Here is a 16,467-nt window from a genome sequence, read left to right as displayed (position 1 = left end):
CACATGGGCACACAGCTGTATGTCCACACCCCTCTTGCTCCAGCCCTTCTGCCATGCAGTCACACACGCTGCTCAAACATGTATACACGTGAAAGGAAGTGTCTCTCTGCCTTTTGTTGAACATGAAAATTACTTCAAAAGGCAAGTTTATTTTGGTTCAAAAATATTTTGGGAATCACACATGTGAGGTGACCTTAGAAGCTCCATGTAAAAATGTATATTACATAAAAACTTTGCAGATTTCAAATTATTTTTTGTGCCAAAATAAACATCTTTCAGTTCATTTTTCCATTAACTGTTTGAAGCGCCCAGACCCTCTTCTGACCACGCATGTCCCTCACTCTCCTCACACACTCTGGCTTACAGGTGGGTCCAGCCCTGGCGTCTTCGTCTGCCAGACCTCCCTGCCTGGTGCTGCAGTAGAAGTGGCAAGGATGTGCCCACTGCTGTCTTCTGCCTGTGTCCTCATCCTGTTCTTGCTGGGGCCTCTCACCCACCTTCTGTGCCCACCGTCACCCTGACACTCCTTGGTGAGGTCTTGCACATGCCAGCAGTTACCACAGATGGGATCTGCTGTTACCACCCTTGGGGCTGTGGATGTCTAGGTCTCCCCTGGCATCTCCCATGCTGGCAGCCAGTGCTGCCTGGCACAAAAGAACTCCTCGCAGACAGTACGTGTGTAGAATATGCACAACGCACAGCACAAGTTCCTGGTCGCAAGGTCCTCACAAACTCAGTTTCCAGGCCAGTAGTACATGGTATCCACAAGGCCTTGGCCTTGCCCACCCCCGCTCCCTCAGCTCACTGCACAGAGCCAAATTCCTGCCCTGAGACCTTGACCATCCCAGCTCCAGGAAGTAGTCTGTCCTCGATGAGAGCTTCAGGATGCCAGAGAAGGGGACTAGGGGCTGCAGTTGCACACAGTGCTTGCTTTAACCATGATAGCCTTTGTAACAGGATTATTACTGAGCAAATCACGCACAAGATGTGCATCTGTCTCCAGGGCCTGAGCCTGCGCTTGTGGGTCTCTGTACCTGCTACCCAGTTCCAGGCTTGTCCTCAGGCCCCCATGCAGGGGGCACCATGGTGCAGGACTCCAATTTCTCTGCCATCTTGTTGGCTCACTCTCTGCCAACCTCCTCCATGATGTCTCCACCTACGCTGGCCAAGAATTTGCCTCAGCTTCTGGTTTTCAGTTTCACCCCCAGGCTCCTAAAATTGGTGATTTCTTCTGACATGGCACAGTCCATGTTTTTTCCCTCAATGATCTCTTCCTGGGTGAAAAAAAGAGGTTGTTTAGATAAAAGGAAATAACAACAAGTGACAGAAGCAATGTGCTTTGTCCTGCTGATAATCCAGCACACATGAGCAACAGCACGGGGAGGTGGAGAGAAGGAGCCCCGCACAGCAGCTGGTCCCCAGAGTGCTCCCACACGCATCACCAGCAGCTCCCAGAAACGCATTCTGGGGACGCCATCAGAGGCAGAAAACGATTAACGACAAACACCGTTATTATTGTCTGCATCAAACCCAAACTGGAAACAATCTAAGTACTGTTGGGAGAATACTGAGCCATCAACACCCTATAATGGCACTTCACAATCCCATGGAAACAGTGCCTGTGCCTTTTCTTCCTTTAGAAAATGTATAATGAGGATAGAGCACAATATAATAAGCTATGTGCTACAACCTTTCAACTGCACAGAAAGTGGGTAGAAAAGTCGCGAGTGCTTGGATGTGCTTTGTTTTCTTTTATCTGGGCCTGTTTGTATATCTTGCAAATACTCCACAGATGCCACAATTGATAAATCAAAAAGTGTGGAAACTAAAGCATGCTGCTGAGGCCTGAGTTAACACTGAGGACTGAGAAGAAGTGAAAGTATAAGTAGCAACTGTCCCACAAGGACCTGGTGCTGACTGATCCCTTTGAGAAACCCTTCTGCTAGGAATCATGTTTAGCATCAGCTAAGGCTTTGCAGCAGGACACATGTACTGATGTCAGGAGAGCCCTCTGCAGCTTCACACATGGGCTGTGGGACACACACCTTGGTGGCTCGACCTAGAAACTCACTCTCCTGCTCGCCACACACACACACACAGCTCTTCACAGGCCCCTCTGTCCACGCCACCAACACAGCCTTCTCACTGGGGAAGTGGATGTCTTGGCACTTCCTGGGAATAGGAGTTGGCTTTGGAGATGATTTCAGGGGTGACCCATATGCTCTTGTGGGCCCTGCAGAATGGTACTTTGCAATAAGAAAGAACAATGGAAACTTCAAACAACTTTTCAACAGACACGCCTGGCAGGGCAGCCTCCACTGGGGGATCTTGCATAACTGCTCATAACATATGATGGATTTGAGTTCCTAATGTCCTGTGTGCTAGAGACTGCATTCCAAGGCCTGCCTTGCCTCAGCTGCTTTCTCTTCCTTTCTATAAAGCTGAAGATTAAATAGCCAATTAGATATTCTAGAATTTTTCAACCAAACAAATCTCTTGTGCCAGCTGGGGGTGAGCTGGTACTTCTCCATGTTGCCCACAGATTGTGCCCTTCACACAGTTCTGTCTTTCCACTGAGTCATACAGAAGGCAGTGTCACCCAGGTCTCCCACATGGAGGATGGCAGCCAAGCACTTGGACACCATCTGCTGCTTCCCAGGACTGAGGAGGGAGCTGGGTTAGAAAGCAGAGCAGCCGAGGCACAAACCAGTGCTCATATGGGATGCTAGCATTATAGGCGGCAGCTTTAACCACTACACTGCAATGCCGCCCCGTCTTGTCTGTGTTGAGTCAGCAAACACAGTTGTGTGTTCAACATTTTAGCTATCCTGGTTAGCAGGTGGTGAACAATACACCTCAGGCCACATCACTAGCAGCTGACCAAGCCCAGCAAGCTATGGCATGAGAGAGTCCAGGCTGTTGTTTTCCTTCCAGATGGCTACTGCTGCCCAATAAGTGGCTCTCAGGAAACCCGGAAGTCTAGTCTTGAGGGCACAGGGGCATAGAAGCAGGCACTGTGGCGTGTGCCCAGTCATAGGAGCAGCAGAGCCACAGCAGCAGGAAGTTGTGCGCTTGGCTATGGGCCACTTGCCAAGGTGTTCTCCCTCAGAGAGGAGCAGGACAGAGTGGGTCCACAAACCAATTCGTGAGCCCCAATTTGTGCACTTGGAGGACAAGTACAAGTCCCATTGCTGGGCTTACTGTGGGCCCTGAGGAGCAGTGGGTCTGACCTGGCCCCAAGCACCGCTATAGACCGCCTGCTGGCCCTGTCTAATCAGCCGTACATTCCATTCTCAGCCTCCACAGGTCCACCCACGTGTGTGTCCCCGGCTTGACCCAGCTTCCATGAGTAATCCGGGCTCCACCCTGGGGATCCCCTCCCAGCTGTCAGCAGCATCTGTGCGCCACTGGGGACATCCCTTGCCGGGGCCTGCTGGCTCTGCTGCCTTGGCCTCTCTCAGTAGGCCTTGGGCTCTGCAGCAAACCTGCTGGGCAGCGAAGTTCTCCCTGTCGGAGCTCACCCCAGAATCATTGCGGAGGCCAGATGGTGCACATGGTGGGAGCTCATGTGTCGGACTCTCTTCTCAGCAACTCGGACAGCTGAGAACAGTGCTTTCATTTGATGACCTGCAGAAAGCTATGTGGTGGATGAGCCCTCAGGAAGCACTGGCACCCAAGGTCTCTGTCCCTCACGCACATGACAAGAACTGCTGGGATGCCCTGCCGGTAACACAGGCCTCCCCTTACATGACAAATGCTTCCAGTGTGCACAGGAACACTGATGCCCACTCCTAAGAACCTATAGGAGAGTAGAGAGACCAGCAAGAGGGGGCATCCAGCACAATGGCCCCAGAACCTACAGGAGAGTCAGGAAGACCAGCAGTGGGGCATCCAGCACTGCAGAACATGATCCGTCCCAAGCATGATCCTGGCTCAGCTTGTGGTTCCAGGTTCCATCTCATGTACAACAGACAAGCACTCTTGCTCTTGGGTTGATGCCCCCCTCATGGGGACATGATGGAGTCCCCAGCTTCGGGCTGTTACAGACATCTGGGGAGTGGACATGTAGATGTGAGAGTTCTCCCTCTCTCCTTCTCCCTCTCTCTCCTCCCTCTCTCAATGTCTGTTTCAAGTAGAATAAGAATTCCAAGTTGCAGTGTGCTGTTTCTAAGAGACCTGGCTTTTCCAGGGTTAAACTTTCCAGTGGTCAACTTCCGATGTACCCTCTTGGATCTAAAATCATCAGTATCACCGTAATGGATATTTCTGGTCTGCCAACCATTCCAGGAAGTTTCCATCCCCCACTCAGCTTTCCACACACAGCCTGTGAAAGTGGATTCTGGTATCTCCCTGACTGAGTTATTACACACACAGCCTGGTCATGTCCTGGCCGCTCCACTTCCCAGCTAACCCGGGGAAAGCAGCAGATGATGGCCCAAAGTTTTGCAACCCTGCACCTACTTCTGAGACCCAAAAGAGGCTTCTGGCTGCTGGCATCAGATCAGCTCAGTTTCTATTTCTTCTTCTCTCTGTAAAATCTTCCTTTCCAACAAAAATAAATAATAAATCTTAAAAAAAAAGAAGTTGGAGGAAAGGTGTCATGTAAAATTAGCAGACATGCAGATGAGTGATTTTCACGGAATACCCCAGGGGAGTAAAGGTACTTTCGTTCGACTTCGACGCTGTTTGTGTCATGTTTCACTTTGACCTCTGACTGCACTTGGGAGATAGTCTCTATCCTGTGGAAGACTAACCTAGAGAGTATTTTGCCTGATTACTGATTTACGTTCAAGGGCATGCCTTATGGCAACAGTGATTCTTAAGGCAAATGCCCCAGATAGTAGTTCTTCAGGGTGTTCCACCACAGAAGGGCTCCATGACCTGAGGAGTTTGGGAAAACACAATTTTTCTCTCAGATAAATGCAAAATCTGAGAACTTCTATGAGGAGAAGTAGTCAAAACTGCAGGTATCATTATGTTTTGTCACATCCATGCAAGGGTGTCACTCAATTCCACATTACAGCTACAGCAAGTCAGTCGTTTAGCACTGGGGGCTGGACCTTGTGAGTCAAGGCCGCTGCTTGCTGTGGCTGAGCTGCAGGCTTTAGCTCCTCTTACTCCACTTCGCACACAAGCTGCGAACTCAGGGTAAACCAGAATGTCACCAAAATGCAGGGAAGCCAGATACGTTCAGAAACCACAGGCCACCTGCACACACAGGGAAGGAATGTTCTTGAAAGGAAGACTTTCGCTCTTAGGCAAAGCCAAGTGCTATTTCAGCTTCTCTAGGGCAGGCGGACAGCCCTGAGCAGGAAGGAACACACTTGTTTTTTGACGTAAGAGCAAGGATCACAGCTGGATGGTTCAGACAGACACAAAATTGTGTGTGTTCCCATTGAGCTGACTTAGCTTTCGCCTCCTCTGAAACACACATGCCTTTGACCAGAAGGCCTGATCTTCTAGAAAACACTTTATGAGACATGGTACTGAACCTGGTTAATTTGTGTCAGGTTACCTAGGCTGAACCCTAACCCCTTCCCACTCATTCCTGTCTGTGGAATGTCATTACCATGCCACAAAACTCTTCTCCTCACCTCAGGCCCCGCGTGAGACCAAAACTGCTTGGCTTCTGAGGGGCTCCCTGCAGCTCATTTGCAGATTGTGGCTCCAGAGCTCCCTGACCAGCACCCATCACTGGGAGCAGATCCCACAGACACGCTGACCAGCACCCATCACTGGATGCAGACCTGACCCATGGCAGGTCCCTGTCTTGTGGGAAAGCTCATGTTAATGTGCAAGAGTGTCCCAAATGTCCCAGAAACACAGAGGAGGGCAGCAGTCTCGGTTCCTGGCCGAATAGAGATCATGCACACAGAGCTTGGCACAGATGAGCTTCAGGCGGGAGAGGCAGCTAGACCCCACGGAGGGTGGCTGCTGTGTCTCACACATCTGCCCCCTCCCCGCCTATGCTCCTGTGTCCCCTGTCAATAATGCCAGACATGACCACAGAATGCAGCTCTTCCCATCAGAGCTTTAGTGTAGGTCTGCCCAGCCACACTCAGGGAGAATACAGGCACTGGTGCCCTGGGCTGTTGTCCAAGAGCAAAGATGATGTGACTCAGAGCAGCTACTGGCTGTGAGAGATATGGCGTGACAGTGGGAAATAAACCCGCTGTCACAGCAGAAGATAGGCCCCTGGCGGCCCTGCTGGGTCTGCACACCGGGACTCTGGCTGCCAACTGCGTGCTGGGAACGGGCATGTGACGGACATGGCAGGAACAGATCTGATGGCGACCATCAGTCAGTTTTGACATGGTGAAGATCAGAGAGCTGTGGAGGGAGGTTGGGAGAAGGGCAGCAGGGAGGGGAAGGGTGGGAGAGCTGAGGGAGGGTTGCGGTTTCCCCAGGTGAGTAGCGGTTCTCAACAGAGCACATCTCCTGACTTTGGGAATCGCTGACACAGTAGGGTAGCACCCAGCAGCTTCTTGGAAACACGTGTTTGGAGCTGAACTGACTAGCTTTAGATTTGGGTTTTAGAAACTTTCAGTCTTTTCCTGGACCAGGTATGATCACTGTATGCCCATTTCAACATATGGAGGATGAAGATACCAAGCCGAGTGCCAGCTCTGTCCCTGCCCTTGCTGGCCTCACTGCTGGGCTGTTTGCCCCTGTTCTGCCTTGAACATGGGGGACGGGGACCTTCTCTCAGCCTGCCTATCAGCATTGCCCAAGGCCCCTTCTGTGGGTTGTTTTGATGCACCAGCCCCAACTCCTGTTTTCCCACAGCCAGCAACCACGCTGGTCAAATGTGCTCACCTTTATTTGTGTTTTTGAGGAACAAGCATTAGGGAGAGCCATGATTTCGCCCTAGGGCAGGGTCTCCGCTATAGGGCTGGCTGGTGCCCTTTCCAGCATCTTGTTAGGGATGTGGCAGGGGCTTCCTACTTAGTCACACCTTACACCCTTCACAGTCTCAGAGATGGGAAAGGGCATTTCGGAAATTTCAGATGTGTTAAGATGGGCAAAATTTGGAGAGTTCCACATGGGTGCTTTGTAATACCCACCTGCCATGAGTCCTCAAGAGGCCCCTCAGAGGCACAACTCCAGCATTATCCAAGTTTCACAGAAATGAGCTTATTTTTTGACCCTGTGTTCCAGTTTTTGCCAAGTGCCCTCACTCAAGTAGTCAGGATGAACATGGATCAGCATGCCCTGATCAGCAGCCAAGAGCAGACAGCTACACCCACATCTCCATGTGTCTGCCCATAGCTGGTGTGGTGCAGGGCTCACCAACCCAGTGAGAGCTTAGTTTTTCTTTTTTTTTTTTTTTTTTTTTTTTTTTAAAGATTTATTCATTTTATTACAGCCAGATATATACAGAGGAGAGACAGAGAGGAAGATCTTCCGTCCGATGATTCACTCCCCAAGTGAGCCGCAACGGGCCGGTGCGCGCCGATCCGAAGCCGGGAACCTGGAACCTCTTCCGGGTCTCCCACGCGGGTGCAGTGTCCCAATGCATTGGGCCGTCCTCAACTGCCTTCCCAGGCCACAAGCAGGGAGCTGGATGGGAAGTGGAGCTACCGGGATTAGAACCGGCGCCCATATGGGATCCCGGGGCTTTCAAGGCGAGGACTTTAGCCGCTAGGCCACGCCGCCGGGCCCGAGAGCTTAGTTTTTCAAATGGCCGATGCAGGGATCTCTGTGTGCTTGCTGTCTTCCTGTATTCCCAGTTCCTCATCCATACTGTTGGTGTTGACTTGCAGCATTTAATGTTCATGTTTGTCATGCTTGTCCCACGCTGATGGGCAAGCTGTCCTCTTTGTGTCTGTTTCCATCTCCATTGTCCACTTGTCAGTTTGAGAAATTCCCGTTGACAAATCCTCCAGCTTGCCAAGTCTTTCTCCAGCTACTTGGGCCCACTGATGGGCCTGTGAAAGGCATTCTTCATCTTGGTTATCATGCTTCCTGAGTTTCTGGTATTTCTGTCATTGATATAAACAAAAATCAGCTTCCTTGGACGTTTGGCCTCCCTGCATGAGACCACAGTTGTTGAGCCACTGTATCCCATTGTGGGCCTGGCCTTTCCTCAGCCCGGGCTCTCCTCATGGCCAGGGATGCAGAAGTTTAGCAGAGACACTGAAGTGACTCGTGTTAAGTCGAGGAAAGTCTCACAGGGGCCATATCCGGCATTTGTGAGGAGGAAACTGGCCAGCCTTAAGCCCTTGCTCTCAGTAACTGGACTATGTCCAGGGTAAAAAACGCCGCCCACAGAGGGCCGTCACTCCTGCACCCTGGGACTTTGCCCTGGAGACCTGAGTCAGCCCTGCACTGCGTGCTTGGCCCCTGCTTTTACACCCGCCCCCACCCCTTAGCAAAAGGAGGCCTGAGATAAACCCCACGAGACCTAGAGATGCCATGGGCTTTGTGTTGAGACAGTGTAAGGGGGCGAGGCTGCTGGGCAAAGCAGGGCCTGATTCCCATTTCTCTCCCTCTTCACTGACAACTTTGGACAACCTGGGCTTCAGCCTTTCAGTCAAGTGAGGTATGTCCCAGGGGCTCCTGCCAAAATCTGAGGAAAACAGCTCTGACAGCAGGAAGGGGTTGAGCTGAAAGCCCTGCTGCTGAGTGACTAATGGGTTCTGTACACACAGCTGAGGCTGGCGGCAGGGACAGGGCTGGCGACACCTCTAGCACAGACATGACTCCTTAAAGTCACTGTGCTGCTCCCTCCACACACGAGCTACTCCTGGATGACAGAGATCCTCATCCAGTAGTAGTTAGCAGAGGCTGCTGAACTGATGGCAACTAAGGAGCAAAATCAAGAAGCAGCAACACAAAAGCTAACACAGGTTAGAGCTACTCTAAGCAACACTGCGAGGCCGTTCTTAATGTCTTCTCATTCATCTGCTCTAACAGCCATCTACACTTTTCGGTTTTTCCCTTTCTAACTGAGTATATGTAATACACAGCTGAAATCAGAGTTTACATACAATTTCTTTCCAAGGTTAAATTGTACTGATAGGCATACTACCTTGTGATTTAATTTTTTAGTGTTTTTTAAAAAATTATTATTATCATTTTATGATACAGTTTCATAGGCCCTGGTATTTCTCTTACCCCCTCCCAAGTTCCCGCCTTACCTTGCACTGAGTTACCCTATGTTATTATTACTATAGTTCAGTTCCTCATAGACAGTCATATGTCCATTACTGCAGGTATAGACAATGGCAGAGAGTCCAGCATCCTATTGTCAAGATATACTTAACAGTTTCATTGGGAGTCCATCTTTGATCTGGAAGTAGAGATGCATACTGCATTGTATCCTCACATCTGGGTATGATAATCTCCATTACACAGTTACTATACATCCCCTTAAATGAAAAGCCACAATATAAAACCAACAATAAAAAGAAAAACAGAAATTTACAATGCCATGAAGTTAAATAACATGTTACTGGATATGATAGTCCTCATTACAGTTACTGTAAATCCACTTAGATGAAAAGCCACAAGACAAAATCAACAGCAGGAAGGAAAAAAGGAAATTAAAAACAACATAAAGTTAAATAACATGGTACTAAATGACTAAAATGTTGCTGAAGAAATGAAAAAGCAAATCAAGAATCTTCTTGAAGAAAATGATGCTACTGTATGACCTATGAGTTAGTGAAGAATTTAATGAGAAAGAAAGTGTTTTGAAGAGATGAAACTTAAAAAAAACAACCATCAAAATCCATGAGATGTGGTTTCCTCTGCTCTTTGTTGGTGAGATCAGAGCAGCTTGTGCAGTCTCCTATAGGCAAAAAATAGACAGGTTTTGTTTTATTAATCCAATCCACTTATCCATGACATTTGGTTGATGAGTTTCAGCCTTTCACATTCAGGGTTAATATGAATGGGTGGCAATTTGGTTCTGTCATTTTAGCAATGAGTTTTTCATTGATTTAAGCTTCTGTTGTTACTTTACTGGGATGTTCTTCGCTTTTGCCTTTGGTTTTGGTGGGTGCTATTCCTCTTCTCTGTCAAGAAAACATCCTTAAGTATAATTTGTAGGGCAGGTTTGGAAGAGACACATTCTTTTAACTTTTCTTTATTCTGAAAGAATTTAATCTCATTTTCAAAGATAAAGGAAAGGTTTGCTGGATATGTGATTCTAGGCCAGCAATTTTTTCCTTTTAGAATCTGAAATATGTCATTCCATTCCCTTCTGGCCTTTAGAGTTTTGTGTGAGAGGTGGGGAGAGAAGTAGAGACAAAAGAGACTTTCGCTCTGCTGGTCAGTCTGCAGATGCTTGCAGGAACCAGGGCTGGGTCAGGCCAAGTCAGGAGCTGGCAGCTTAGTCTTGTACATGAGAAGGAAGCATGACCAGGACTTGAGCCAGCTTATATAAAAGATGGCCAGGGCTGGGCCAGGTCGAAGCCTGGAGACAGATGTGCCATGTGCATGTGAGGCTCCAAGCACTTTGTCCACCTTATGCTGCTTTCCTAGGCACACTAGCAGGGAGCTGGATTGCAAGTGGAGCAGCTGAGACGCTGACTGGTATCTTAGGGGTGCTTGCCATGTGGTAGCATAACTCACTGCATCACAATGTGCATCTCTAAAACACACTTGAGTCAGACCAAAGTCAGGAGCCGGGAAGTCCATTCAGGTCTCACCATGAGGGCAAGAACCTAAGTGCTCCAGCTGCCTTTCACTACTCTCCAGACCCACTAGCAGACAGCAGTACCAGATGTTTGAATATGGAATGCTGGTATTGCAGGCGATGGTTTAACTGCAGGCACCACAGCACCTGCTCCTAGAAGACACATCCACATCATATGTCCTCAACATATGGAATACAGACATGTCTACACACACAAAATAATCCCAGAAGAAAATACTGGCTGGTGATTTCACAGGCAAATTATACTTACTTTACATAAATTTCTAGAACCCAAGATTGACACAGGAAAAAGCTGTATTTTTAAACTTTCACGGCCCCCTCCCCTACAGGAGAGGGCAAGAGGACAGCCTTGGCTTGTGAAGTCCAGTGTGGCTGCAACAAGCAGGGGACATGGGCTCTGCCAGGCCACTGCTCCCATGGGCAGACTCCAGGATCACCCCTCCTATGCATGGTTCCTCCCCACAAAGCCATGGAGAGTCCTGGGTGCCTGCAGCAATTGAGGTGCCCTGGCTCTCAGTTCTTGGACATTCCTAATGTGGAGAGTGCTGTGGGGAACAGGCACAGAACCAAAGAGGAACCTGCCCCTTAGGTTAGTGCGCAGTAGGTGCCCCCAGCCTGGTACTGCAACACACACCACCTGGTAGTTCACCCACAGCTGGACTCCCTGCAGGGCTCCTTTAGAAGCCTCAAGTTGTCATCTCACCACCCAGGCAGATGCACTCAGAATCTCCCAAGGCTGGACCCTGGCCATTTCCAGAGCTGGCAGAGTACTTCCCAGTCAGGCTGGGCCCAATCTTATTTGCCACAGTCACATACCGGCTGCTAAGCCAGAACTAACTCAGACAGCATGAAGTCATTCTAGGAAGCACAGGATTTTCCTCCTGCCTCCAAGGGGCAGAGACTGAGTCAGGGCCCATCAGCTTCCTGTTAATGGCCCAGGAAAAGCAGGAGAGCAGGCCCAAGTGCTTGGTAGTTGCACTGATGTGGGAAACCTAGAAGAAGCTCCTGGCTCCTGGCTTCATCCTGGCCTAGCCCTTGCCATTGTGGTCATCTGGAAAGTGAACCAAAGGTGAAGGATCTCTCTCTCTCTCTCTCTCTCTCTCTCTCTCTGACTCTCCATGACTCTCTCTAACTCTTAACTTTCAAATAAAGAAATAATAATTTCTAAAAAAGAAACTTGTGCATATCTTTTTCATAACATACATTTTTCACAAACTTTTTGGAGACTCTCATACTTTCGCATACTATTTGGATTATTTCTTTTTGAAGGAGCTTTAAGAGATTGTGTTTTACCAAAAATTGATTCATTCTAAGTTTTCAAATTTACAGGTTTCTCTATCAATTCTTTTAGTGTCTGTGTGACATTAAAATGACTAGAATTTAATTATGCTGAGCCTTTAAAAGAACCATTTTCCCATTTTACTGAGTTTGTTCAATGTCACTGTCTTTACTATTTTTCTCTACAATGACTTGAATTGCATTTACTCTTCTTTACTAAATTTTTAAAATGAAAGCTGAAGTGATTGGCTTTAAGACTTTTTTCTAATATAAGGTACTTCAAAAAGGTATGAAAATGAAATTAAAATGTTCAGTTATGAAATTTTTGAACATTATGCAGTTCTTAAATATTTTTCCATGAACTTTTCCTGACTTTAATGGTATAATTTTCCCCCAAGGATTGCTTTGGCAATATCCCCCAAATTTTTATATTTTCATTCCTTTCAAAACGTCTGATTTCCCCATGATTTAGCTTTTACACCATGGAATGTGTTGACGTGTTTCCTTCGTTTTCAAATGTTTGGACATCATTTGCCTGTCTTTCAGGGTAATCCCGGGACTGATTTTTATCAGTCCATTCCTTTAGGGCTGCTACAGCTTTTGAAACGCTCGTTGCATCATCCACTTTGGTAAATGGTTAACTCACACTGAACAAGAATGTGTACTCTCCTCCTGCTGGGAGCTCATAATCTCCTCCTTCCAGGAACCTGTCATGCACCAGGCATCACTCATGCCAGCTAGGTCCAGCTGACGGTGGTGGTGCTGGTCTTCCCACACATACTTATTTTCTTCCTATCTGTGCCTGTGTTTATGGGCATAGCAGATTCCAGACACAACCATGATTCTGTTACTCTGTTTTGGTTCTTTCTGTCTGTGTATGCATATTTGGGGCTGCTGGTCTTCTTTGCTATCAGTACACTTCTTCTGGTACGACAGACATGTGGGCTGTTTGTGGCTTCGTGGCACATCTGAGGCTTCTAACACAGAAGCAGTCAGGTCTTGGTTTTTTTTCAACCCCTTTTTAAAGATTTTTTGAATATTTATTTATTTGAAAGGCAGAGTTACAGAGAGGGGGAGATGGAGGCAGACCTTCATCTGTTGGTTCATTCTCCAAATGACCACATTTGCTAGGACAAGTGCTTCATCAGCTCTTCCATGTGCCTAGCAAAGGCCCAAGCACTTGAGTCATCCTCCACCGCCCTGCTAGTCGCACTGGAAACGAGGAGAATCAGAAGTGGAACAGCAGGCACCCACATGGGATGCTGGTTTATTGTACACAGTGGAGCCTGTTACACCACAATGCTGGCCCAGGCCTCCTTTCTGCTCACACATTTCTAATCAGAAGCACAGACATGAAGACACAGGCAGGTTAGGAAGTGCTTTCACTCACAGAGCTCTTCTCTCGGACAAGGCTTGTTCTTTGCATTGGGACAAGCTGTTTCTTTCTCTGAGTCAAGGTTGTCCCCTCTTCTCCTTTAAGGCAAGTCAGGCAAATTTCAGGAAAGTGACCTCCAGTGGCAGCAGGGACTCCTCAGCACCCTCCCACCACCTTGGGCACCTGGGATAGATCCACTTCTAATGCAAATGAGCTCTCCGGCTCTTGAAAACAGTTACCGAAGAGAAACTAAGGAAGAAGACACACAGCTGCCAAAGGGAAGACTGCCCTGGGAGGACTTTCCACAAAACACTTTAACAACACACACACACACACACACCCTGGGTGACTTCACCTCAGGGCGCTGAGGACACCAGCCAGCTCACTGGTCAGACACTTGCTGAGGCATCCAGAAGAACGCTGATCTTTTTGTTGTTGTTGTCTAACAAAGTTTAACTAAAAGATAATTCAAAGCAGTAGCTTTCAAAACTTGACTGAACCCTAACAAAGGTTTAAACGATCCTTCCAAGGTTCCTTATTTGATGATGAAAGCCAAATGGGCTACATTTTCTTGGGTTGATATTTATTCTTACTACTGAAGAAGACAATTTAAATAATGGCAATAACAACACAAAAAGCCAAAAGCTTATCTTTGCCAGAGAAGATGTGCCAGACCTCAGAAGCTTGAAGTAACAAGCATTAGACAAATGGGCTGTACAAATTTTGTTGTGCAATTAGGTGACAGTGCAGATGTTTAAACATGTGTCAGATCATAATATTTACTGGATTTTCTTCAAAAATTCAATGCAGTAAGAACTGTTTTGTGAGGTATATAAAGAAAGATGACTGGACTAAAGGGATACAGTCTCAATTATTTTTAGAAAATAAAAAAACAATATTTCATGGAAGAACTGTGGCTATAAACCAATATTAATGGCTGCTTTTATAGGAATGAAACAAGGTTAAATACATAACATCATTCATGGGATTCATTCATTTTCATGTCTTGGAAACAAAGCATTGCAGCAAAGAAACTAAATCCAGAAATGCACAAAGCAGGGTGCAGTGTCAACCTGACACTGCTATGGCGAAACAGGAATCTCACACTGATTCATAATGCCACAAAGGAAGAATTAAAATGCTAACACAGCATAGAGATCTTGTTCCAAAATTTTCTTCAACTGTCTCGTGAATCACACGCTCACGAGAGTCCACAGCTGGTGCTCCAGAGAGTCATGCAAATAAGCTGTGGCACCCCACCATGCACCACGTTGGCCATCCAGGACATCACTGCACATGCCAGACTGACAGACTCTGACGTCATCACCAGGTGCTGTGCTGCAAAGCTTTGATTGACAGGCCAGGTGAATTAGATGCATTCATTTACTTTTAATATTTTCAATTTCTAAAGAATGAATTAAGTCCTAACAGGTTAAGTCAAAGAACATCTGTGGTTGTTACATGTGAACTTCAAAAGGATCACAAAAAGGGGAAAAAGAGAAGTTCATTTTGGTGGAAAGTTTTAAAGTTGCTGCAAACAAGAAGTCTTCATAACATCCAGAGACAGTGTATGTTACTGAGACCTTGCATAGGGTTAGCATGTTCCCATGAGAATACTGATCTATTAATTCCATCATCCATAAGCTTTGTGAAGTCTTCTTAGATCCCACTGGTTCACTTCTAACAGCCGTGCTTGGACCAGGACAAAGCCGCAAACGAGGAACCCCGTTGGGATTTCTTTTTCCCATGGGGGGTGGCATTTTGGACAATCAGAAATTCATGTTTTATGCTAGCCGTTCTCATTCTGATTCCAGTAAAACTCTGGGTTGTCACATTCATCCAGTGTGCCTTAGCTTGCTTTCTAGGCCAGCATGCTGCTAAGAATTAGACAGTCTTGGACTTTAACTTTGGTCACTGTGGGGAGAGTTACAGTAAGAACCACTGGAGTGATGCCTCCAACTTGAGAAGAACCTAAGCATGTGTCCTCTAGACATGTTCAGTTATTTTTTTTTAGATTTATTTATTTTTATTGGAAAGTCAGATATACAGAAATAGTAGAGACAGAGAGGAAGATCTTCTGTCCAATGGTTCACTCCCCAAGTGAACTTAGAACCGGCGCCCATATGGATCCCGGTGCGTTCAAGGCGAGAACTTTAGCCGCTAGGCCACACCACCGGGCCCGACATGTTCAGTTATTAAACATCAAGTTCTGGAAGACGAAGACTTCACTTTTTTGTTGAGTTTGTCTTTGCACTCAGAAAACTGGAAGGGAACTCCCCATTAGCATTGTATTCACTCTCTTCCATCACAGTGAAAATGTCAGTCACTGGGAGAGAGACCACACAGGGAGCAGCAGGTTGCTGTGCAAACAATAGCTGCTGTTCCAGCAAGTCAGCTGCAGGTTGCTGTGGGGCTCCAGCGTGAAGATGTGTTTCTTCTATTCAAATGCCAGAAGAAGAATCAGAATTGGCAAATATGAAAATGAGTGGCAAGTGATTTCACTCCGTCTCTCCTCTCCACGTGAATCCACTGAATTCTTCCAAGGGCATGGTGGAAGTCCTGGCTCAGCTACTCACTACATGCCCAAGCAAGACACCTCTTGTGTGAAAACAAGAGGCTGGAGCTGGGTACACAGTGAGGAGAAAGTGTCTTCTTGAGCACCTATGGGAAAGACTTAGCACAGATAGGGGCAGAGACTATGACAATAACAGAAATAATTGGAGACACTTCCCTCCTGAGTGTTGGAAGCCCATGGGAAGAATTTTCCAGAGAAGTCACGGATGGAGTAAGTGCCGAATTGCTGTTCTGCTACTGCTGTTGCTTCCTGCCAAGCAACTTATTTGCAGAAGAGACATGGCACACACTCCTCTTAACTAGTCTTTCTCCTACAGACAACCAACATCTGCATAACAACCACAGTCCCAGGCTCAGGAACCCCCACTCTTCGTGAGGGACCTAGGAGCAACCCTGCCTGCACTTCCCCAAAGGAGAGCCTCTGTTTATCACACAGGACAGAAGACACAGAGAGCTACCGCTCCAGAGACAGTTGCTGCCTCCACAGAGCCTGCCTACCAGCTGCGCACACACCTTTGAAAAAGCCTGGAGCCAGATCTCTACAGGAAAAACCGGATCCCCAAAGCATGCTGGGAGA

This window comes from Ochotona princeps, chromosome 20, assembly GCF_030435755.1.
Source record: "Ochotona princeps isolate mOchPri1 chromosome 20, mOchPri1.hap1, whole genome shotgun sequence".
NCBI lineage: Eukaryota > Metazoa > Chordata > Mammalia > Lagomorpha > Ochotonidae > Ochotona > Ochotona princeps.
Note: the sequence above shows the minus strand (reverse complement) of the source record.